Source organism: Somniosus microcephalus, chromosome 8 (genome assembly GCF_052327205.1).
Source record: "Somniosus microcephalus isolate GS21.2 chromosome 8, FLI_Smic_1.0, whole genome shotgun sequence".
NCBI lineage: Eukaryota > Metazoa > Chordata > Chondrichthyes > Squaliformes > Somniosidae > Somniosus > Somniosus microcephalus.
In genome coordinates, this window is record NC_140994.1 from 185,226,731 (window position 1) to 185,252,063 (window position 25,333).

Consider the following 25,333-nt stretch of genomic DNA (forward strand, 5'->3'; position numbering starts at 1 on the left):
CCCACCTGCTCTGCAGTATCAGGTTGGTGTCTGGCTGTGGAACGACAGTCATCTGTGCCTGGCACACAGCCAGAGGGGCCAGGAGATGGAGAGGTGCTGTGCAGCCACCCAGGGTCCATACCCTCCCCTTCCACTAGCTGTCACAGCACAAATTCCTCCTCCACCTCACTTACTGCTCCCACTGCATCTGTAACCCTTTCCCCAATGCCATCTGCAGCTGCATACTTAATGCACTAGTCATCTCGTGTGTGAGAAGGAAGCTGTCCACCTGTGGGAAGGAAACAGTAAATATTTACAAAGGTGAAGCATGATCTGCCACATCACAGAAGCTGATATTCAACACACACCTAACAGTTTTAAACATACAGCTGGGCAGACCAACTCACCTTTCCTTACCCCAATGTCTGATTGGGTAGCAGGCACTGAACAGCCACTACTGATTCCAAGCCATTGCGTGACCATTTCCTCTTGCTCTGATAACTCCCTCAGAGTGACAACACCACCGCCTGTCAGGGCATGCTCTCTTGTGTTATTAACAATTTTACTGTACGATGAAAACAGAAAAGAAAATGAAGCTTCAGTTTCTCCTGCAGAGACCACCCATCTGCCTTTGAGACAGGACCACATGCTGCTTTGGAGACAGGTTTTTTTTCACTATTTGAAATTTTACAACTCAAAGCTGTGGAGTAAAGATAAGAGCACAATGGATGACCCTGAATGGCCCCAAAGCTACAAAAGTTTATGACAAGCTCAGATGCCTGGATAATGAAGTCACTTTAGAACACCCATGCAACAAAACATTAAAAAAAATAGTTCAGTTAAATTTAAACAAATGTTACAGTTGACATTTCTACTAACTGTACAAACCTTGGCAGATCGCATCAAATCATTACATTTTTTGTGGCATTGTTCCGCTGTCTGTGGAATGGTGGAGTTCATGCTAAAAGCCTCGGAAACCTCTGTCCAAGCTGTCATCTGTCCTTTCCCCAGCGCCCTGGACTTCTCATTTCCAATGATCCGCAAGCGCTTCACCTCAACCTCATTGAGGAGTGTGCTGATGTCATCGTCAGTGAAATTCTGAGCTCTCTTAATCATGCGAATTGTGCTTGGTCCTTACACTTCACTTTGATGATTAATTAAAATTAATGACAATTTTTTCAGGGCTTTTAAAACTCTTTAAATTGTTATAAATCTCTTTAAAACTATTTAAGATTCTTCAAATCCATGTAAAAGTCTTTAAAAGTTTCTAAAGGTTTACAAAAGTTTTTAAAAAACTATAAAGAAAGAATTTACCATTGAGATTTTCAGTGTTCGACTCTGAAGAGTTAAAAAAAATCAGGGGCGTGGCCTATGCAAATATAAATTTTGACAGCTCTTGTGGGCGGGTCTTCCCTCCGATCAAAGCCCTAGGCTCCGCGCACGCTATGCTCCTGGGCGGCTTGACATCATATGCTGCCCAGGAGTCCTCATCTAGAGAGCGGAACTCTCTGTGGGCGCAGTGACTTCAGGTAGGTGCGCATTTTTTTGCTGGTCGGGGGCTTCCGTCCACGGGAAGCCTCCGAGTGGAATTTCTGGGCCATTGGGAGATTTTCTGGGGCACTTTGTCAAGACTTCGCCAACACTCCATCAAAATTTATTCTGGAAATTCTCTGAGGACTTCACCTAAAGAGAGTGAGCGCTGTGCTACTTTACCTTATAGGGGTCATCAGGGGAAAGGGAGTGCTTGGTCCTGGGAACCTTGCTAGGGGTCCCCCTTGGTCTCTAGGATGAATGGGAGGTGGACATGAGGCCTGGTAGAGAAGCACCAGCTGCTGCAGGAGAGAGGGACATAAAGGACAGGAGGGTGAGGTGGGCTCCTCCCCCACCCCTGTGGGTACAGGATATCCCTCCTCCTCTGGACCTCCTTCATCAGGGCCTCCAGAGCCATGTCTGAGAATGAGTGTGCCCTTTTCCTCAGCCCCTGAGCCACCCTCAAATGTTCTGTTGTGTGTCAGCCAGCACACTCCGCACCTTCAGTGGAAGTGGGTGCGAGGAGCCCACATATACTGCTCCACGAAAATTGCTTCTAATCAGCGCTTGAGTGCTAAACCTGCAGGTGTCTGGTTTAGTGCCTCCAAGCACATTTAAATCATGGTAGTCATCAATTAGCCCCAAAATTGTGTGCTAAAACCAGACTTTCAAACAGGCGTGTCTTATTAGCACAGCACCCACTTCGCACCTGTTTTCACCCTTTCACCAAAATAACTCCCATAGAGTGGTAGCAAAAAAAAATTCAAAAGGCTAAGGAGTCATATGAAGACAGAAAATCTGGCAGGTAGCATAAAGGGAAATAATACACGATTTTATAAATGCATCAAAGGTAGAGGATTAGTGAAATGGTAGGGCCAATTGGAGATTAAAAAGAAATCTTGTGGAGGATGAAGGAATGGCAGAAATACTAAATTAATTTCTGCCTCAGTTTTCACAGGTGAGTATGATAGTGGGAACGAAAAGGTACAAGAGGAAGAGGTGAAGCAATTAAACAAGATCCTTTTTAGTACAAAATGAGTTACTAAAAAAAGATATGGTGGAACTCAAAGTGGAAAAGACATCAGGCCCTGACAGTGCTTTTTCCACTTTGAGTGGATAGCCTAGAATGCTGAAGGAAGTCAGAGGGGGAACAGCAGTTTCAATATCCTTGGATATGGAATTTGTGCCAGAGGACAGGAGGGTTATCATTGCAACACTTCTGTTCAAAAAGGGCGAAAGGGATAAATCATTAACTATGGACCAGTCAGCCTAACATCAGTAGCAAGTGAGCTTCAAGAGGCGATAATATGGAATAAAGTTAACACTCATCTTAATTAACCCAGATGTCTAGGACAGTCAGCAGCAATTTTTTTCAAATTCATTCATGGGATGTGGGCGTCGCAGGCAAGGCCAGCATTTATTGCCCATCTCTAGTTGCCCTTGAGCGGGTGGTGGTGAGCCACCTTCTTGAACTGCTGCAGTCCGTGTGGTGAAGATACTCCCACAGTGCTGTTAGGGAGGGAGTTCCAGGATTTTGACCCAGCGACGATGAAGGAACGGCGATATACTTCCAAGCCAGGATAGTGTGTGACTTGGAGGGGAAATTGGAGGTTCTGGTGTTCCCAAGCGCCTGCTGGCATCCTTCTAGGTGGTAGAGGTCGCGGATTGGGAAGTGCTGCCGAAGAAGCCTTGGTGAGTTGCTGCATTGCATCTTGTAGATGGTACACACTGCAGCCACAGTACGCTGGTGGTGGAGGGAATGAAGGTTTAAGGTGGTCGATGGGGTGCCAATCAAGTTGACTGCTTTGTCTTGGATGGTGTAGAACTTCTTGAGTGTTGTTGGAGTTGCACTCATCCAGGCAAGTGGAGAGTGTTCCATCACACTCCTTACTTGTGCATTGTAGATGGTGGAAAGGCTTTGGGGAGTCAGGAGGTGAGACAATCACCACAGAATACCCAGCCCATGACCTGCTCTTGTTGCCACAGTATTTATGGGGCTGGTTCAGTTAAATTTCTGGTCAATGGTGATCCCCAGGATATTGATGGTGGGGGATTCAGCAACAGTAATGCCATTGAATGTCAAAGGGCGGTGGTTAGATGCTCGCTTATCGGAGACAGTCATTGCCTGGCACTTGTGTGGCGCGAATGTTACCTGCCACTTATCAGCCCAAGCCTGAATGTCGTCCAGGTCTTGGTGCATGCGGGCATGGACTGCTTATCTAAGGAAGGATATACTTGCCTTGGAGGCGGTGCAACAAAGGGTCACTAGATTGATTCCTGGGATGAGAGGGCTGTCCTATGATGAGAGACTGTGTAGAATGGGCCTATACTCTCTGGAGTTTAGAGGAATGAGAGGTGATCTCATTGAAACATACAAGATTCTGAAGGGGATTGACAGGGTAGATGCTGAGAGGTTGTTTCCCCTGGCTGGAGTGTCTAGAACTAGGGGCACAGTCTCAGGATAAAGGGTAGGCCATTTAAGACTGAGATAAGGAGGAATTTCTTCACTCAGAGGGTTGTGAATCTCTGGAATTCTCTGCCCCAGAGGGCTGTGAATGCTGAGTCTTTGAAAATTTTCAAGACTGAGATAGATAGATTTTTGGACTCTAGGGGAATCAAGGGATATGGAGATCGGGCAGGAAAGTGGAGTTGAGGTCGATGATCAGCCATGATCTTATTGAATGGCAGAGCAGGCTCGAGGGGCCATATGGCCTACTCCTGCTCCTATTTCTTATGTTCTGATGTTCATTATCTGAGGAGTTGAGAATGGCACTGAACACAGTGCTGTCATCAGCGAACATCCCCACTTCTGACCTTATGATGGAGGGAAGGTCATTGATGAAGCAGCTGAAGATGGTTGGGCCTAGGACGCTGCCCTGAGGAACTCCTGCAGCGATGTCCTGGGGCTGAGATGATTGACCTCCAACCACCACAACCATCTTCCTTTGTGCTAGGCATGACTCCAGCCAGTGGAAAGTTTTCCCCCTGATTCCCATTGACTTCAGTTTTACTGGGACTCCTTGATGCCACACTTGGTCAAATGCTGTCTTGATGTCAAGGGCAGTCACTTTCACCTCACCTCTGGAATTCAGCTCTTTTGGCCATGTTTGGACCAAGGCTGTAATGAGGTCTGGAGCCGAGTCGTCCTAGCAGAACCCAAACTGGGCATCAGTGGGCAGGTTATTGGTGAGTAAGTGCTGCTTGATAGCACTGTCACTGACACCTTCCATCACTTTGCTGATGATTGAGAGTAGACAGATGGGGCGGTAATTGACCGGAATGGATGTGTCCTGCTTTTTGTGGACAGGACATACCTGGGCAGTTTTCCACATTGTCGTATAGATGCCAGTGTTGTAGCTGTACTGGAACAGCTTGGCTAGAGACACGGCTAGTTCTGGAGCACAAGCCTTCAGCACGATAGCCGGGATGTTGTCGGGGCCCATAGCCTTTGCTGTATTCAGTGCGCTCAGCCATTTCTTGATATCACGTGGAGTGAATTGAATTGGCTGAAGATTGTCTTCTGTGGTGGTGGGGACCTCAGGAGGAGGATGATATGGATCATTCACTCAGCACTTCTGGCTGAAGATGTTTGCAAACGCTTCAGCTTTGTCTTTTGCACTCACCATCATTGAGGATGGGGCTATTAATGGCGCCTCCTCCTCCCGTTAGTTGTTTAATGATCCACCACTATTCACAGCTGGATGTGGCAGGGCTGCAGAGCTTTGATCTGATCCGTTGATTATGGGATCGCTTAGCTCTGTCTACAGCATGCTGCTTCCGCTTGTGAAAGAAAGATCATATCTGACAACATTAACAGCGTTCTTTAAGGAAATAATGGAAAATATTGATAAGGAAAATGTAGTGGACATACTGATAGATTTTGAAAAGGCATTTCTTAAGGTGCAGCAAAGGAGCTTTTTTGATAAAATTAAGGCACACGGGGAGATTTTCTACTTGGGCATCAAATGGATGGGTACTCGGCGTGCCCCCTTGGCACCCACCCAATGTGGTGGTCCGGAAGCTGGAACCATTTTCAGCTTTGGGCCTCATTAAAATTTTACCTGCAAATTGCGGCCGCCAAATGGATGCTCCACTGCAGCTCGCCAGATTCCTGTGGCGGAAAGTCGACTGGCTGAAGCAGGCAGCCAGCTGACAGGTAAGGCCTGGAGGGAGGGCAGGGGAATGCAGGTGCCGGGAGGGGTGGGAACAGGCCAGCGAAGGGCTGATATAAATTTTAGTGGGGCCTGGAGGAGCGCCCATCTTCTTCCTGGCCCCATGAAATTCTTAAAATAAAACAAAAAAACTCACCCTTCGCCTCGAGTGGTCCCTTTAACATAGAAACATAGAAGATAGGAGCAGGAGTAGGCCATTCGGCCCCTCGAGCCTGCTCCGCCATTCAATGCGATCATGGCTGATCATCCAAGTTCAGTACCCGGTCCCTGCTTTCTCCCCATACCCCTTGGTTCCTTTAGCCTTAAAAAATATATCCAACTCCTTCTTGAATATATTTAATGAATTGGCCTCTACTGCCTTCTGTGGTAGAGAATTCCACAGGTTCACCACTCTCTGGGTGAAGAAATTCCTCCTCATTTCTGTCCTAAAAGGCCTACCCCTTATCCTTAGACTGTGACCCCTGGTTCTGGATTCCCCGACCATCGGGAACATCCTTCCTGCATCTAGTCTGTCCAGTCGTGCCAGAATTTTATAAGTTTCAATGAGATCCCCTCTCATTCTTCTAAACTCCAGCGAGTACAAGCCCAATCGACCCAATCTCTCCTCATACGTCATTCCTGCCATCCCAGATATCAGCCTGGTGAATCTTCGCTGAACTCCTTCCATGGCAAGAATATCCTTCCTCAGATAAGGTGACCAAAACTGCACACAATACTCAAGATGTGGTCTCACCAAGGCCCTGTACAACTGCAGCAAGACATCCTTCTTCCTGTACTCAAACCCTTTCACTGTGAAGGCCAACATACCATTTGCCTTCTTAACTGCCTGCTGCACCTGCATGCTTATCTTCAGCGACTGGTGCACAAGGACACCCAGTTCTCGTTGCACTTCCCCTTCTCCCAATCTATTGCCATTTAGATAATAACCTGCCTTCCTGTTTTTGACACCAAAGTTGATAACCTCACATTTATCCACATTATATTGCATCTGCCATGCTTCTGCCCAATCACCCAACCTGTCCAAATCATCCTGTAGTTTCTCGGCATCCTCCTCACAACACACACGCCCACCCAGCTTTGTGTCGTCTGCAAATTTGGAGATATTACATCTAGTTCCCTTGTCTAGATCATTAATATATATTGTGAATAGCTGGGGTCCAAGGACCGATCCCTGCGGTACCCCACTAGTCACTGCCTGCCACTCGGAAAAAGACCCGTTTATTCCAACTCTTTGCTTTCTATCTGCCAACCAGTTCTCTATCCAAGTCAATACCTTGCCCCCAATCCCATGTGCCTTAACTTTACATGTTAATCTCTGCTGGACTGCTGGCTATGCCTCTCAATAACTGGAAAAAGTTGGACTGGCATGCACCGTGAAATGCTCTTCCTGTGTCTCCATGGAAATTGCCATCAGGGTCCGATAACAGGCGTAGAATCTCAATTTTCCTCCCGCTTGTTTTGGGTGTGAGTGCTGGGTGCCCATTTAAAGGCCCGCCTGAAAACTTATTCAGGCGGGCAAATGGGTGCACAGGGTCCCAACAGATTTTCCTCTGCCATTTGCCCATTTTTCAAATGAGAAACAGGTGACCAACAGTTGAAAATTCCCTCCACAGTATTAAAGGAAATGTGTCAGCATGGGTTGAAATTTCGAAATCACACGAAAATGGGGAGTGTGGTTAACTGTCTCAGGATTTAGACAGGTTTATATAGATTGGGTAAATAGATACCAGATGAAGTTTAATGCAGAGGAATGTGAAATTTTGGGTGAAAGAATAAGAAGAGGAGATATACATTGTAATCTTTAATTTTTAAAAGGATTAGAGAAGAGAAGTAGACAGGTTTAGGGATTCATATACACAAATCTTTAAAAGTGAGAGGACAAGTTGCTGTAGCCGTAAATAAAGTCATATGGATTCAAGTTTTTAAGAGATAGAGGCACAGAGTATTGACAGAATTAAGTACTTACTAAACCTATACAAATACTTTGTTGGGCTGCAGTTAGCCTATTGCGTCCTTACTTTAGGGAGGATGTCAAGGCAATGGAGAGATGCACCAAGATGACACCAGGGAGAAGCTATGAGAAGCGATTAGAGAAACTTGGGTTCTTTTTACTAGCATTAGGAAGGTAAAGAGGAAGTCTGATAGATGTATTCAAAATGATGAGGGTTCCATTGATCAGTGAGAGAGTAGCTGGAAGACATAAATTTAAGATCATCACCAAAAGAACAAATGGCGAGGTCTGGAGAAGTTGTTAGCAATGTTGTAATCATTGGTATTCAACTATCTCATCAAAAATTCCTGGTGTATATCTCATCCCTTTTTTGAATATTAGTATAATATCTGCAATCTTCCTGTCCTCAGGTACAATTCCTGCTCCTAAAAATATAAATCAAGCGATTCTACTAATTCCTCAGAGATGTCCCCTCTGAGAATATCTCTGCTGGTCTAAATATCCTTTGGTCATTTAATCCGTTAAGCTTCTTCATACCATATGCTTTACCGACCTCTGTGTCTGTTACATTCTCACGCCAGATTGAGTGGAATTTGTCCATAGTCTGTATTCAGGTAGGAGGATGTGAGGATAATCATTTAAGACATCTACTATTTCCTCATCCATCTGTCGCTTGTTCCTTCATCTCATCTGTTATTAACCTTAGCATGACTTTCAATATTGGAACCTACAGGACCAGAAGAGACCATTGTCTTACTTTGTCCTTCACTACTTTTTAGTTCCTTGTGTCTTTCAAAATAGATATTTTTTTAACTTTGATGTTATTTTGATCTCCCATTTGGCCACTATGGTCTTCCCACAAAGAAACTCTGTACGTTTACTGAAACCTCAATGCATTGTTACAGGAAATTGTCTTGACACACTTCAGCAACACAGAAGACAGAAAGATCTTAGAAATCAAGGGCCTGAATACTATTTGTTTTGAGATTTGTATCTGAAGGGTGAAATAAATTTAATATATAGTTGATAGGAAAGATCATGGAAAAACGTTTGGTCAAAAATATTTTTCTCTCCACCTTCCAACCTTACCTATGTCGAGGGCCACTAATGTCTTTAAATTATTCTTCTAACGTTTGACCTTCAAACCTTTTTCTTGTTAACAAAGAGTTTTGGATTCAAATGCTGTGTTGTGCATGTTTAAGACATGCTGTGATTAGAAGCCTTGTTGACTTGAAAGTACAAAATCACTTGACAGAGTCACTGGGGACATATCACCAATTAAGTAAAACTCAGAAAGTAAATTTAGCAAGCAAAGTGATTATTAGGCACTCAGCCATTCAGAACTCCCAGTTCGAGAAGTTGTCGTGTGACACAACTATGTTAAATGTGATCCAGAAAGATAATGGCCCAGATTCTGCTGCCAAAATAACAGCGAGTTTAATGCACATGCCGTTATTAATGTATAAATCGTCCAGCAACTTGTGCCGAGGAACAGATACCCCATGAATTGCGAAACTCCACAAGTTGCTAGACGATTTGCTCTGCTCCGCGGTTAGCCTTACAAAAACAACAGCTCATCCTCGACCTCCCTGTGAGTTTCATGAAATTGCTGCATTTGCACATTAATTGCCAAGTAAATTTGCTGCAGAAAGTTAGGACTGGAAATTAACAACATAAGTACTGTTTTAATGATGAGATTTATGTTCCTGCAATGCCACGCAACCACTCCAGTCCAGAAATGAAGCAATTGAAACTGTGGAGTCTCATTTCCTACGGGTAGTAAATTGTTATTAGAGATTTTTTTAATTTAAATTTTCTTTAACTTTTTTTGTTACATTTTCTTTCTGTCTCTTTTTTTCTCTCTCTTAATCCAATCTTTATTTCCCTGTCATTTTTCATTCTATACCTGCTTTGACACTAATAGACCCTATTTTCCTCTCCATCGTTCCTCTGTTTCTTTATTAATCCTTGGTTAAGGAGATAGACTGTTGGTCCCATCGTTCACCAATATCCCAGATGCCATGTTGCCCTCGCCATGCCATTATCAGCTCGCGTTTCCAGCAACTTGCAGGGCAAAAGATTTTTGAGTTGCAACAATGAGGGAAAAAGTCTAACTAACGAGGCTTGCTAGATGCCCTGCTTCAGTAAAATCTGGGTCATTATGAAATGCATTAGTCAGCAACACTCTATGAAATAAAATAAAATAATGGCACAAACTAACCCAAGGATGTGTTCACTTTGAACTCTGCATGTCGTCATCTTAATTGGCTCCTATTGGTCAAAAGGTATGAAATAGAAATATAACATTCAGATTGCTGATTGTGTATGTAAAGTATAACCCAATGAGATCTCTGATAAAACCATTGTTTGAGAAAGAGTTGCACGCCAGTTAGTGAACCTGAAATGAACCTAAAAACTTTAGTGCAATCAAAGTAAGCGTTTCTTATTTATCTTCATTTAGTACTCCCTGCATTCCACAAAGAAGACAGCTATTAATTGGGGGAAGGCCGATTTTAATAGGATAAGGCAGGATCTGGCCAAAATGGACTGGGATCAGCTACTTGTAGGAAAATCCGCATCGGAGCAATGGGAGGCTTTCAGAAGGGAGATTGAGATCATACAATGGCAACATGTTCCCGTAAAGGTCAAGGGTGGTTCCAAAAACCACAGGGAACCTTGGATGACAGGGGATATACGAGAATGGATTAGGAAAAAAAGGAGGGCTTTTGGTAGATACAAAAGGCTAAAGACGGAGGAAGCCCTAGAGGAGTACAAAAAGTGCAGGGGGATACTTAAAAAAGAAATTAGGAGATCAAGGAGGGGCCATGAAATAACACTGGCAAGCAAAATAAAGGAAAATCCGAAGATGTTTTATAAGTATATTAAGGGTAAGAGGATAACTAGGGAAAAAATAGGGCCCATTAGGGACAAAAGTGGCAATCTGTGTGTGGAGCCGGAAGATGTAGGAGGGGTTCTAAATGAATTTTTTGCATCTGTTTTCACTATGGAGAAGGACGATGTAGACATAGAAATAGGGCGGGGGGACTGTGATATGCTCGAACATATTAACATCGAGCGGGAGGAGGTATTGGCGGTTTTAGCTGGCCTAAAAATGGATAAATCCCCAGGCCCGGATGAAATGTATCCCAGGCTGCTGTGTGAGGCAAAGGAGGAGATTGCGGGGGCTCTAACACATATATTCAGGACCTCTCTGGCCACAGGGGATGTGCCAGAGGACTGGAGAACCGCTAATGTAGTACCATTATTCAAGAAGGGTAGTAGGGAAAAACCGGGGAACTACAGGCCAGTGAGCCTAACATCAGTGGTAGGAAAATTATTGGAAAAAATCCTGAGGGACAAAATTTGTCTCCACTTGGAGAGGCAAGGATTAATCAGGGATAGTCAACATGGCTTTGTCAAGGGAAGATCATGTCTGACTAATTTGATTGAATTTTTTGAGGGGGTGACTAGGTGTGTGGATGAGGGTAACGCAGTGGATGTGGTATACATGGATTTCAGTAAGGCCTTCGATAAAGTCCCGCACAGGAGACTGGTCAAGAAGGTAAGAGCCCATGGAATCCAGGGTGCCTTGGCACATTGGATACAAAACTGGCTTAGTGGCAGAAGGCAGAGGGTGATGGTCGAAGGTTGTTTTTGTGACTGGAAGCCTGTGGCCAGTGGGGTACCACAGGGATCGGTGCTGGGTCCCTTGCTGTTTGTGGTCTACATTAATGACTTGGATATGAATGTAAAGGGTATGATCAGTAAGTTCGCGGATGATACAAAAATTGGTAGGGTGGTAAATAGCGAGGAGGGTAGCCTCAGTCTGCAGGACGATATAGATGGGTTGGTCAGATGGGCGGAACAGTGGCAAATGGAATTTAACCCGGAAAAGTGCGAGGTGATGCACTTTGGGGGGACTAACAAGGCAAAGGAATACACAATGAATGGAAAGACCCTAGGCAAGACGGAGGGTCAGAGGGATCTGGGTGTGCAAGTACACAGATCCCTGAAGGCGGCGGAACAGGTGGATAAGGTGGTAAAAAAGGCATATGGGATACCTGCCTTCATTAGCCGAGGCATTGAATATAAGAGCAAGGAGGTTATGATGGAGCTGTATAAAACACTGGTTAGGCCACAGCTGGAATATTGTGTGCAGTTCTGGTCGCCACACTACAGGAAGGATGTGATCGCGTTAGAGAGGGTGCAGAGGAGGTTCACCAGGATGTTACCAGGGCTGGAGCGCTTCAGCTATGAAGAGAGACTGGGCAGGTTGGGTTTGTTTTCCTTGGAGCTGAGGAGGCTGAGGGGGGACATGATTGAGGTGTACAAAATTATGAGGGGCATAGATAGGATGGATGCTGAGGAGCTTTTTCCCTTAGTAGAGGGGTCAATAACTAGGGGGCATAGATTCAAGGTAAAGGGCGGGAGGTTTAGAGGGGATTTGAGAAAGAACTTTTTCACCCAGAGGGTGGTTGGAGTCTGGAACTCACTGCCTGAAAGGGTTGTGGAGGCAGAAACCCTCACAACATTTAAGAAGCATTTGGATGTGCACTTGAAATGCCATAGCATACAAGGCTACGGGCCAAATGCTGGAATATGGGATTAGATTAGACAGGGCTTGAAGGCCGGCGCGGACACGATGGGCCGAAGGGCCTCTATCCGTGCTGTATTACTCTATGACTCTATTAAATTGGCAGAATCTTTCCCTTGTGATCTCCAGGCCAGTCATCTGCGTTGTGATTGCAGAATGAACCGTCCCGTGAACTCTGCACTAATTTGGAAGTGGAACTAAAACATAGGGTGCTAGGTGAGTTTGACAACTGCAAGCAGAGACAGAGGTGCATCTTGGATACATGATAAAAATAAATGAGTTAAGTAGTGTTTCAGTAAGTCTTTTTCAGGTAGAATACATAGGAATGAACAATGGCTCAGATTTTCCAATGTTGGTGCAATTTAGATCTGAAATGGAAGCAGGTGTTTGCACCTGATTTTCCAAGGTCAACTCATTAGCATACATTTAGGAGTACACTAACAATGAGAGTGGAAAATGATGTATAAGTGAAATTTAAAGGGATGTGTAAAATTAACAAGGACTGTCACAATAGGGGGTAAAAATTCGGCAAACATTTGGGTAGCTTCGAAAGGAATTTAGTTGTTTAATTGTCCACCACCATTCATGACTAGATGTGGGAGTACTGTCGAGCTTTGACTTGATCCGTTGGTTGTGGGATCGCTTCGCTCTGTCTATAGCATGCCTGTGTTGTAACTTCGCCAGGTTGGCACCTCACTTTCAGGTACACCTGGTGCTGCTCCTGGCATGCTCTTCTATACTCCTCATTGAACCAGGATTGGTTCCCTGGCATGATGGTAATGGTAGAGTGAGGGATATGCCGGGCCATGAGGTTGCAGATTGTGGTGGAATAAAATTCTGCTGATGGCCCACAGCGCCCCATGATGGACCAGTTTTGAGCTGCTAGATCTGTTCTGAACCTATCCTATTTAGCAAAGTGGTAGTGCCACACAACAAGATTGAGGGTTTCCACAAGTACTGGGCAGTGGTCACTCATGGACAGATGAATCTGTGACAGGTAGATTGGTGGGGACGAGGTCAAGTAGGTTTTTCTCTCGTGTTGGTTTGCTCACAACCTGCTGCAAACCCAGTCTGGAAGCTATGTCCTTCAGGACTCAGCCAGCTTGGTCGGTAGTGGTGCTATCGAGCCACTCTTAGAGCACATTGAAGTCCCCCACACAGAGTACATTCTGTGCCCTTACTAACCTCAGTGCTTCTTCCAAGTGGTGTTCAACATGGAGGAGTACGGATTCATCAGCTGAGGGAGGGCGGTAGGTGGTAATCAGCAGGAAATTTCCTTGCCCGTGTTTGACCTGATGCCATGAGAATTCATGGGGTCCAGAGTCAATGTTGAGGACGCCCAGGGCCACTCCTTCCCAACTGTATACCACTGTGCCACCACCTCTCGTGGGACAGGACATACCCAGAGATGGTGATGGAGGAGGCTGGGACATTGGCTGAAAGGTAAGATTTTGTCAGTATGACTATGCCAAGCTGTTGCTTGACTACTCTGTGGGACAATTCTCCCAATTTTGGAACTAGTTCCCAGATGTTAGTGAAGAGGACTTTGCAGGGTCGACTGGGCTGGGTGTAACTTTGTCGTATCCGAAACTGGTGCCTAGGCCAATACTGAGTGCTCCGTACAGTTTTATTCTTATTATAGTTTAACACACTGATTGGCTTGCTAGACCATTTCAGAGGGCAGTTGCAGGGGTCGCAAAATCCCCTCAGCCCCCGAAGATTGGGAAATATTAGTCCACATCGTGGACGAAGACTTGTGTGATTTAAATTGTCTCTGGGTTGGACAATGTTTTAAAACATACCCAGAACCGCAAAAGGCTGCTTTAAAAAGCTTGTAAGCTAGGCAGCACTTGGACACTGGAATCAAAGAACTTTGTGAAAATCGCACACTCTAAGATTGTACATTTTATTAAAAGATGTACTCTTGAGTTTTGGACTGTTTAAATTGCCATGGGCATAAAAATGGCTGAACAGACCTCATGGAAACAGAATTTTAAAAGGCAGCAGAAAAGGACAGACAGGCTGTTAGCATATGAAAAGTTCAGCGCTGCCCTGTAGTAAGTTTGAATGGAGCCCAAGCTGTCAGTCACCCTGTGGTATTGGGCGGGTCCGGTAACCTACAAGCTGCTTGTTTACACTGGGGAGTAGCCCGTTTGAATCAGCCAATCATCGGACAGCAAGCACAATGGGTTGTTTACACACATCCATTCACTGAAATTGACTCTACTACATGATGTCTCCATGTATGAATGGAGGAAGTTAAAAGCCCTTCTCTTGTGTATTCGGACTTTTCGGCGCGAAATTGTGCATGGACCTTTTCAGTGCGAAAACAGCAGGGACTCCCAGGATATAAAGATTAAGCCCAGGAAGTCCTTTTGTCTCTTTTACTCTTTGGACTGCAGGTGAGCAAGGCTTCTGACCTATTAGCAAGACAATCTAGTGAGAAGTAAAGGGGTGGTAATTTAAGGGAAATGTTGCTAAGATTGTAAGATTAACATTGTAGCTATTTATCCCTCATTTTTGCCATCTACCTTCCCCTGTTAAGCAATTTTACCGTGATTACTTTGATCGTGTGGTGTAGTTTCTATAGTTTTAATAAAATTTGACTTTGTTGCATCCAGACCATTTGTCCGTTTTTAATATATCATTAATTATAAGTTCCTCCAGTCAGAACTGGGGGAGGGGGGGTTAGCGATTCGAAACAACTGATTGGAATTGGTCACAGTGCAGTGGCAAAGGCTGACTGATGAGGTAAATTACCTTAAAACAGGTAAAGGATGCCCCCCTACAAATTGGTGACCGCTACAGGACTGGAGGCAGTTTTTGATATGATAAATGGTCTGGATCTGGAGAAAGCATCAGCTCTTGCTTTTTTTGCTTTCAGTCTGTGGGTAGCCTTGTAGAGGTTAGCGGCAGCGTGTAAGCTGACCTATTATGGTATAGGTGGCTGGGTTAAGAAGGGTGAGATGAGGCTACAGGAGGAAAACGCACACCTCACCCAAGAAGCTAGCGAGGGCAAAAGCCACGCGAGGCACAAGATAGAGTTCCTAAAGTGCCAAATTACAGAAGCAAAGAGTAACGAGATGAGTCTGTGGGAAGAGAATGCCCGCCTCACCTCAGAAGTAACAGAGCAGGAGGAAAAGGTTAGGGAGGTAAAGGCAGCTTATAAGCTGGCCTGCAACCAAAAGTTTAGTGGAGCAGATCATACCCCATGCAACAGAAAGATAGAGTGTTTGGGTATGGAGTTACAAAGGACTAAAGGGATGGTATGTCTCATAAGTCGGAAGCGAAGTCCGTCGGACAGTACCAGCAGCCCAAATCAAACTGCCCCACAGGCAGCACCCAGAACAGAGCTGGCTAGGGAATTAGGGATCCCAAGACCGCAGCCCACAGCTCCGAGTTTTGAGGAGCTCTGGCAGCAAGAAGGGGTGGAAAATGGGGTGGTAGGAGAAGGCCAGCAGGTCCCGCTACGCAGGCGGGTGCCAGGACCAGTGTACCCCCTCCGACAACGGTCCGCCCATGAATGATAATGACCCAGGGGCTGTTCAGCATACCTATCTGGTAACCAGAGTTTAATTTTTAAGTGTATATTAAACTGTTGGGGAGTTTAAACCAGAAGTAGAATCTGGGTATTAAAGGGGCGGGACGAGTGCTTGTGCACAGAGTGCTGTGCATTGAGTGCTGCTAGAGTTGGGTAAGAGGGAGAGTTCGGGCAAGTGGGAGGTGAGGGTGTGTTTTTTGTTCTGTTTTGTTCCCCACTCCCAGGCTTAGATAGCACTGCGGAAGTGGAGCAGTGAGACGAGTCAACCTAACAGGCCCCACAGACAGTATTCAAGGAGGAGGTTGGTGATCAGCTGGTTGGGTGGTTTTCTTCCTTCTCTTTTATTCCTTTAAGTTGGTAAGTCCTATTGAATAGTAGTGTAATAGTATCATCTATATCGGGGCAGAGGGTCTTCATAACTAATAATAATAAATTTAATTAATTACATAGATATGGGTGAACAGGTGATGTGTCAATGTTGCAAAATGTGGGAGCTGGTGGACCCCATTGAGGCTCACGGTGATTACATTTGTGATAAGTGTTTGCTGCTACAGGAACTCAAGCTCCATGTTAAAGAGCTTGAGACCGATTTCAGACACTGTGACACATCAGGGAGGGGGAGAAGTTCCTGGACTCTATGTTTCAGGAGATGGTCACACCTATGAAATTAATTAATGCAGATGTAATCCGTGGTCAGGGACAGGACGGTGTGACTACAAGTGAGGCAGGTACAGGGATCCAGGAGGCAGTGTTGATGGAGCCGCAGCCCTTGCTCTTGTCAAGCAGGATCGAGGTTCTTACTCCCTGTGAGGGCGGGAGCGGGGACTGCAGGGAGGATGAGCAACCTGGCCACAGCAGCGTGGTACAGGGGGCCATTCAAGTGGAGGGAGTAAAAAGAAATGTTGTAGTGGTAGGGGACAGTATCATTAGGGGGATAGATAGAGTTCTCTGCAGTCAAGAGCGGGAGTCCCGAAGGCTGTGTTGCCTGCCCGGTGCCAGGGTTAAGGACAGCTCTTCTGGGCTGGAAAGAAACTTGGAGTGGGAGGGGGAGGATCCAGTTGTCATGGTCTATGTTGGTACAAATGACGTAGATAGGACAAGGAAGACGGTTCTGTTAAAGGAGTATGAGCAGCTAGGGGTCAAATTAAAAAACAGAACCTCAAGGGTAATAATCTCTGGGTTATTACCTGAGCCACGAGCGAATTTGGCTAGGATAAATAAAATTAAAGAGTTAAATGCGTGGCTCAAAGACTGGTGTGGGAGAAATGGGTTTTGCTTCTTGGGACACTGGCACCAGTACTGGGACAGGAGGGAGCTGTTCCGTTGGGACAGACTCCACTTGGCCAGTGCTGGGACTAGAGTCCTGGCGAATCATATAACTAGGGCTGTAGAGAGGGCTTTAAACTAATTAGTGGGGGGGAGGTTTCTAGAGAGCAAATAATAGAAATGACAATGGAGAAGGTCATAGACTTAGGTAGCAGTGGGGGAATTAAAAAACAGAATGTGTCAGGAAGGGACAGTAGGTATGAAGTAAAAAGTAAAGTACTAAAAGGGGAAAAAACAGGAATTAAGTGTTACAAAACATATTTGAAAGTTCGTTATCTGAATGCACGTAGCATTCATAACAAAATGAATGAGTTAATGGCACAAATAATGACATATGGGTATGATCTTGTGGCCATTACAGAAACATGGCTGCAGGGTGACCATGACTGGGAATTAAACATACCAGGTTATTTAACAATCAGGAAGGACAGGCAGGAAGGGAGGGGAGGTGGGGTGGCTATGTTAATAAAGGAAGGAATCACTGTAATAAAGAGAAATGATATTGGGTCAAAGGAGCAGGATAGTGAAACAGTTTGGGTGGAGATAAGGAATAATAAGGGGAAAAAAACACTAGTGGGCGTAGTCTATAGGCCTCCGAACAGTTGCAACTCTGTTGGATGGAGTATTAATCAGGAAATAGTTGAGGGTTGTAATAAGGGAACAGCTATAATTATGGGGGATTTTAATTATCATATTAACTGGACAAATCAAATTGGGCAGAGCAGCCTTGAGGATGAGTTCATTGAGTGTATTAGGGATGGGTTTCTTGAGCAGTATGTAACTGAACCTACCAGGGGGCAAGCAACCTTAGATTTGGTCCTGTGTAATGAGACAGGATTAATTAAAAATGTCCTAGTAAAGGATCCCCTTGGAATGAATGGCCATAACATGGTTGAATTCCATATTCAATTAGAGGGTGAGAAGGTTGGATCTCAAACAAGCGTGCTGAGCTTGAATAAAGGAGACTATGAAGGTATGAGAGCGGAATTGATTAGAGTGGACTGGGAAAATAGATTAAAGGGTAAGATGGTACATGATCAGTGGTGTACATTTACGGAGTTATTTTCCAACTTCCAAAAAATATATATTCCACTGAGGAAAAAAGGGTGTAAAAGAAAAGATAGCCATCCGTAGCTAAGTAAAGTAATTAAGGATAGTATCCGACTAAAAACAAGGGCATATAAGGTAGCCAAGTCTAGTGGGAGGATAGAAGATTGGGAAGTCTTTAAAAGACAGCAAAAAATAACTAAAAGATTGATTAAGAAAGGGAAGATAGATTATGAACGTAAATTAGCAAAAAATATAAAAACAGATAGCAAAATTTTCTATAGTTATATAAAAAGATAAAGGGTGGCTAAAGTAAATGTTGGTCCCTTAGAGGATGAGACCAGGAAATTAATGGTGGGAAACATGGAGGTGGCAAAAACGCTGAACAATTATTTTGTATCGGTCTTTACGGTAGAGGACACTAAGAATATCCCAACACTGGACAAACAGGGGGCTCTAGGCGGGGAGGAGCTAAATACGATTAAAATCACTAAGGAAGTGGTACTTGGTAAATTAATGGGACTCAAGGCGGATAAATCCCCTGGACCTGATGGCTTGCATCCTACGGCCTTGAGGGAAGTGACGGTAGGGATTGTGGATGCATTGGTAATAATTTTCCAAAACTCCCTGGACTCAGCAAAGGTCCCGGCAAATTGGAAAACTGCTAATGTAACACCCTTATTTAAAAAGGGTAGTAGGCAGAAGGCTGGAAACTATAGACCTGTTAGCCTAACATCTGTGGTTGGTAAAATGTCAGAGTCCATTATTAAGGAGAGAGTAACGGGACATTTGGATAAACATAATTTAATAGGACAAACTCAGCATGGTTTCATGAAGGGGAAGTCATGTTTGACAAATTTGCTTGAGTTCTTTGAGGAAGTAACATACAGGGTGGATAAAGGGGAACCAGTGGACGTAGTGTATTTAGACTTCCAAAAGGCATTTGACAAGGTGCCACATAAAAGATTATTGCTCAAGATAAAAAATCACAGGATTGGGGGTAATATTCTGGCGTGGGTGGAGGATTGGCTCTCTAACAGAAAGCAGAGAGTTGGGATAAATGGTTCGTTCTCAGACTGGCAACCAGTAACTAGTGGTGTTCCGCAGGGGTCAGTGCTGGGTGCCCAACTCTTTACAATCTATATTAACGATTTGGAGGAGGGGACTGAGTGTAACATATCAAAGTTTGCAGATGATACAAAGATGGAATGGAAAGTAGTGAGTGAGGAGGACATAAAAAACCTGTAAAGGGACATAGACAGGCTAAGTAAGTGGGCAGAGATTTGGCAGATGGAATACAATGCTGGAAAGTGTGAGGTTATGCACTTTGGCAGGAAAAATCATAGAGCAAGTTATTATCTTAATGGCAAGAAACTGGAAAGTACTGTAGTACAAAGGGATCTGGGGATCCTGGTGCACGAAACTCAAAAAGTTAGTATGCAGGTGCAGCAAGTGATCAAGAAGGCCAATGGAATGTTGGCTTTTATTGCTAGGGGGATAGAATATAAAAACAGGGAGGTATTGCTGCAGTTGTACAAGGTATTGGTGAGACCGCACCTGGAATACTGCATGCAGTTTTGATGTCCATACTTAAGAAAAGACATACTTGCTCTCGAGTCAGTACAAAGAAGGTTCACTCAGTTAATCCTGGGGATGACGGGGTGGTCATATGAGGAGAGGTTGAGTAGATTGGGACTCTACTCATTGGAGTTCAGAAGAATGAGAGGCGATCTTATTGAAACATATAAGATTGTGCAGGGGCTTGATCGGGTGGATGCGGTGAGGATGTTCCCAATGATGGGTGAAACTAGAACTAGGGGGCATAATCTTAGAATAAGGGGCTGCTCTTTCAATACTGAGATGAGGAGAAACTTCTTCACTCAGAGGGTGGTAGGTTTGTGGAATTTGCAGCCCCAGAACGCTGTGGAAGCTACATCATTAAATAAATTTAAAACAGAAATAGATAGTTTCCTAGAAGTAAAGGGAATTAAGGGTTATGGGGAGCGGGCAGGAAATTGGACATGAGTCTAGGTTCGGAATGGTCATGGCCCTGTGGGTAGTGGAGTGGGCCCAGGGGCCATGTAGCCTGGTTCTGCTCCTACTGTGTTCTAATTCTGTGTTTGATTTCAGGAGATGGTTTTATTCCTGTTCCTGGCTGGGGTGGAGATCGCCATTACAGAAGGTAAGTCCTGTAGAAAATATAGGGACAGAGTGATCTCCTGGACGAGTTTCGATCGCCTAGATGTGTCGGAGAGGAATTTCCCAGAATTTTTTCTCCCAAATTGGCCATTTGGTTTTTTATCTAGTTTTTCGCCTCTCCCGGGAGATCACATGGGTTTGGGTGGATGGAGAGTGATAAAAGATTTGAGGTTAGGATCAGATCAGCCATGATCTTATTGAATGGTGGAGCAGGCTCGAGGGGCCGATTGGCCTACTCCTACTCCTGTTTCTTATGTTCTTATGTTCTTATGTGGTGCTGCAGCCCCCTCGCCCACCTCTGCCTCCCCACAATGTCTGGAGCCTGCGAAGCCTGTCCGTCTGTGTAATCTCCGGTACGATGAATGGAAGAGACCGCTCGTACAGATGGAGCTAGAGAAGGTTACAGGGTCTTATCTATTGGATGCGGGGGCATCATGCACCGTGATCCATATGGATAATCCCACCACCTCACCTCTGTCTAACGGGGTTCCATACATACTATCGGGATTCACCGGTCAGGAGCAGGCGGGGGTATACTCCAGACCCCTCTCAGTCCGTCTGGGCACGCTCCAAACTAAGTGGAAATTGTATAAATCTGACCATACAAGTTCAAGTTCACAGGCTGTAAAGACAGGCGCTGTGGCTTGTTGCAAGGGAAAAGTTGCCTGGCCCACCAATTGGGACACTTCCCTGCCCCAGTGGGACCTAAGTTTCGGCCAAATTTAAATTTGAACCAGTTTTTTAGTTCAGAAACAGAGAAACCGCAGCCTGAGAGTAGAAATCTGCAGGCTGCTGTGAGTTCATTCACAGAAAATCGCTTGGGGGGCTCCAGGGAGGAGCCGCCCTTTGAAGAGACTGCCCGCGCATGCATAGTCACTGGTCTGGAGACAGGAATTCCCCAGTCTTTTGAATGGCCTGTTCGCGCAGGTGCAGTTCCCCAGCCCGTGACCACAGCGGCTCCTCTTCAGTTTCCCTGTGCAGGCGCAGTTGCGCGCCTGAGGGGAGAGGTTTCGCAACACTGGGTTCGTGCAGGCTCAGTTCCCAAGCCCGTTACCACAGCGGCTCCTCTTCAGTTTCCCTGCGCAGGCGCAGTCGCCTGTTTGAATACAGAGGTTTCACAGCCTCTGCCGTGGGACTCCGGGGAGGAGGTTCGCACAGGCACAGTCGCCTGTTTGAATACAGAGGTTTCACAGCCTCTGCCGTGGGACTCGGGGGAGGAGGTTCGCGCAGGTGCAGTTGCCTGTTTAAAGGGACAAGCTTCCCAGCCTGCTTCTAGAGTGGTTCCCCCTATCGTGTGGGACTCTGGGGAGGAAAGGATAGCAATTCCTCTTGCAGGGGACATATGGAAGGAGCTGGTACCAGGTTTTGGACCTGGAGAGGAAGATTTTCAGCCACCAGCAGCGGGTGGTGAGGGAATACCTGCCCCCAGTAAAGGAGTGGGTAGGGAAAAGGAGACAAACCCAGATAACTGGCAGGCTGCCAGGTATATTAAACAGTGCGGGCTGTTTGCATCAGGTGGAGAAGGTTCCCAGCCAGCTTGGGCTGTGACCCAGGCTCAGGGTCCATCAGCCAAAGCTTCCCCCACAGAGACGCCCCTCAGAAGGTCTCAGCGGGCCTGCAAGCCCAAGATAAATGGTCACCAGAGTACCCGCCACAAAGAGCAATCTCCCGAGCCCGGGAGGAAACAGATCACAGAGGTCCCCAACTAGCAGCCATAAGCTGTCAGGGACGTGAAGCAGAAGGCAGTCCAGCTTCACTGCAGGCAGCAGTAATCTGCGACAGTGACACCAGAGATTAGCCTGGCTATCCGGAGACGGGTGGCATTTGTATTATAGCTTTGTGTTAAGTTACCAATGTTTATAGCTTGCTTTTAAGGTGTTTAAATTTTAAGTTTAGAATGTAACTAGTAGTTTTGAGTTTAAGTTTAAAGTTTAAGTTTATAAGTGTGCCAAATGCTTGTATTTTGGTCCGAGGTCGAGTGACCCAACCATATCTCCACCTAAGGCAGCAGGTCAGTGAGAGACCTGGCTGCATGTCCTTTTAAGTTCTTTTGCAGGAGAGTGGACAAAGGAGCAGCCCTGTTCACCCAGCCCGAGCTGGGCAACGAATGAAGATATGGTTATATAGAATGTTGGGGATCACCCCGCCACTGGACAAATCCAGGAGGAGACCCCGCAGCGACCTTCGGGAGGAACCTGCCTACTCATCCTATGCGGAAGAGATGGCCCCAGCTGGGTGGGGCACGGCCCCAACCCAGCACTACCCTGACCGAGTTTCACTTGCAGGAGACCTCGCTATTGAGGAGTCATGGTGGGGAAGCGTGGGCGCCTTGTCAGATAGGGACGCGTTCCCCGGGAGTGGGTGGTGATGCCCGGGAAAGATTGTAAAGGGGAGGGGGAGACCCAAGAGTCGCGTGGGTGCGTTCGGGGAAGGGAGGAACTCACCCGGGGCCCACGGGAAAAGTTAGAGTATAAGTGTGGCTGGGAAGGATGAGTGGGTGGCCGGATCTGGGATCCAAGTTTGAGTGTGGGGCCAGTGAGAGCCGCCACACAGGCACCCATTATTTTCTGCAGCCAGCCGAGGGAAGATGGGAGGGGGAGGGACTGGGAGTCACGATCCCATACTCCCCGGTCTCGGTCTGTGAAACATGAGGGGTACCCCACCTCCACAAAGGGACAAGGGAATGGCTCGGGGCTGGCGGATCAGACTGTTCTGTAAAATCCAATCTGTATGTTTTAAAAGTTTAAGACCATTAAAGGGGGGGTGGAAGGAACTTTTACTGCCCGGGTGGGAGGAGCAACACCCACTCAAATTTCGCGACCCATCATTGGCACGTTATGGTCGGGGTTTATTTCAGCACTTTGTTTCAAATGTTTAATGAAGATTTTTGTATTTTTTTTTACAGTTCCAAGCGGTGCAGAGGCGTAGGACCCATTCCATGCTTGGGATCATGTTGATTACATTGTATAACCAAGATTGCAACATTTTGTAATATGTTATAATGTAACAAGTGGTGCAAGGGTATGAGACCCCTTTTGTAACATTTTGTAATTGATGTATCTGTAGATGCCTACCATACCACGGTTTTTCTCAGATTTGAGGGGAATAGATGGGTCAGGGAATCAGTGATAAGTAGCTATAGGTAAATACAGGGGATGATTGTTTATGGGGGGTCAGAAAAGTTTGTTCACTTCTTCAAGAGGATACTACAAGCAAGTTGGAAGTATCCAAGGGGGAATGTAGGGGTCGCAAAATCCCCTCAGCCCCCGAAGATCGGGAAATATTAATCCACATCGTGGACGAAGACTTGTGTGATTTAAATTGTCTCTGGGTTGGACAATGCTTTAAAACATACCCAGAACCGCAAAAGGCTGCATTAAAAAGCTCGCAAGCTAGGCAGCACTTGGACACTGGAATCACAGAACTTTGTGAAAATCGCACACTTTAAGATTGTACATTTTATTAAAAGATGTACTCTTGAGTTTTGGACTGTTTAAATTGCCCAGGGCATAAAAATGGCTGAACCGACCTCATGGAAACAGAATTTTAAAAGGCAGCAGAAAAGGACAGACAGGCTGTTAGCATATGTAAAGCTCAGCGCTGCCATGTAGTAAGTTTGAATGGAGCCCGAGCTGTCAGTCACCCTGTGGTATTGGGTGGGTCTGGTAACCTACAAGCTGCTTGTTTACACTGGGGAGTAGTCCGTTTGAATCAGCCAATCATCGGACAGCAAGCACAATGGGTTGTTAACACACATCCATTCACTGAAATTGACTCTACTACGTGATGTCTCCATGTATGAATGGAGGAAGTTAAAAGCCCTTCTCTTGTGTATTCGGACTTTTCGGCGCAAAATTGCGCACGGACCTTTTCGGCAGGAAAACAGCAGGGACTCCCAGGGTATAAAGATTAAGCCCAGGAAGTCCTCTGCCCCCTTTTTGTCTCTTTTACTCTTTGGACTACAGGTGAGCAAGGCTTCTGACCCACTAGCAAGACAATCTAGTGAGAAGTAAAGGGGTGGTAATTTAATGGAAATGTTGCTAAGATTGTAAGATTAACATTGTAGCCATTTATCCCTCATTTTTGCCGTCTGCCTTCCCCTGTTAAGCAATTTTACTGTGATTACTTTGATTGTGTGGTGTAGTTTCTTTAGTTTTAATAAAATTTGACTCTCTTGCATCCAAACCATTTGTCCGTTTTTAATATATCATTAATTATAAGTTCCTCCAGTCAGAACTGGAGGAGGGGGTTTAGCAATTCGAAACCGCTGATTGGAATTGGTCACAGTGCAGTGGCAAAGGCTGCCTGATCAGGTAAATTACCGTAAACCAGGTAACGGATGCCCCCCTACACAGTTGAGAGTCAACCACATTGCTGTGGTGCTGGAGTCACATACAGGCCAGACCAGGTAATGACAACAGATTTCCTTCCCTAAAGGGAATTAGTGAACCAGATGGGTTTTCAACGACAATCCAGTTGTTACATGGTCACCATTACTGATACGAGCTTTTTATTCCAGATTTATTTAATTCACTGAATTTGATTCCCCAGCTGTCATGGTGGGATTTGAACTCATGTCTCCAGATCATTAGTCCAGGGCTCTGGATTACTGGTCCAGCAACATAAACACTATACTACCATACCTCTGGGAATAGGGGACTCTGCCTGCACTAAAAATCTATGGCCGGGAAATTCAATTGGACACAAATAGGGGCGAGGGCACCACAGTGCGAGATTTGCACGCACCCATTTAGAAAGCACAGGTAGCATGATAATTTGGTGCTGCCTGCCAATTTAAATGATTTTAGCACACATCCCAGTGACTATCACACTGCTGACAGGCTGTGCGTTCAGCAGGGAGCCCCAGTTATCATCGCCAGAGTGATGCTGCATTTTCCTAAAGCAAGGCTGTCAGTTTTGAAAGCAGTCTCAAGCCCTTAAAGGTGAACTACCTCCTGAAAAAAAAAATCAAAAATAGGCAGTCTTTCGCCCAT

General features: G+C 45.6%; 1 long non-coding RNA gene across 1 annotated transcript; it reads left to right on the forward strand.

Annotated features, from left to right (window-relative positions):
• Positions 1 to 1,405: 1,405 nt before the first annotated feature.
• On the forward strand, positions 1,406 to 24,524 carry LOC147113963 (uncharacterized). Its single transcript, XR_015079324.1, has 3 exons — positions 1,406 to 1,508; positions 20,271 to 20,322; positions 23,245 to 24,524. It is a non-coding gene; the product is annotated as an uncharacterized LOC147113963 (long non-coding RNA).
• The last annotated feature ends 809 nt before the right edge of the window (positions 24,525 to 25,333 follow it).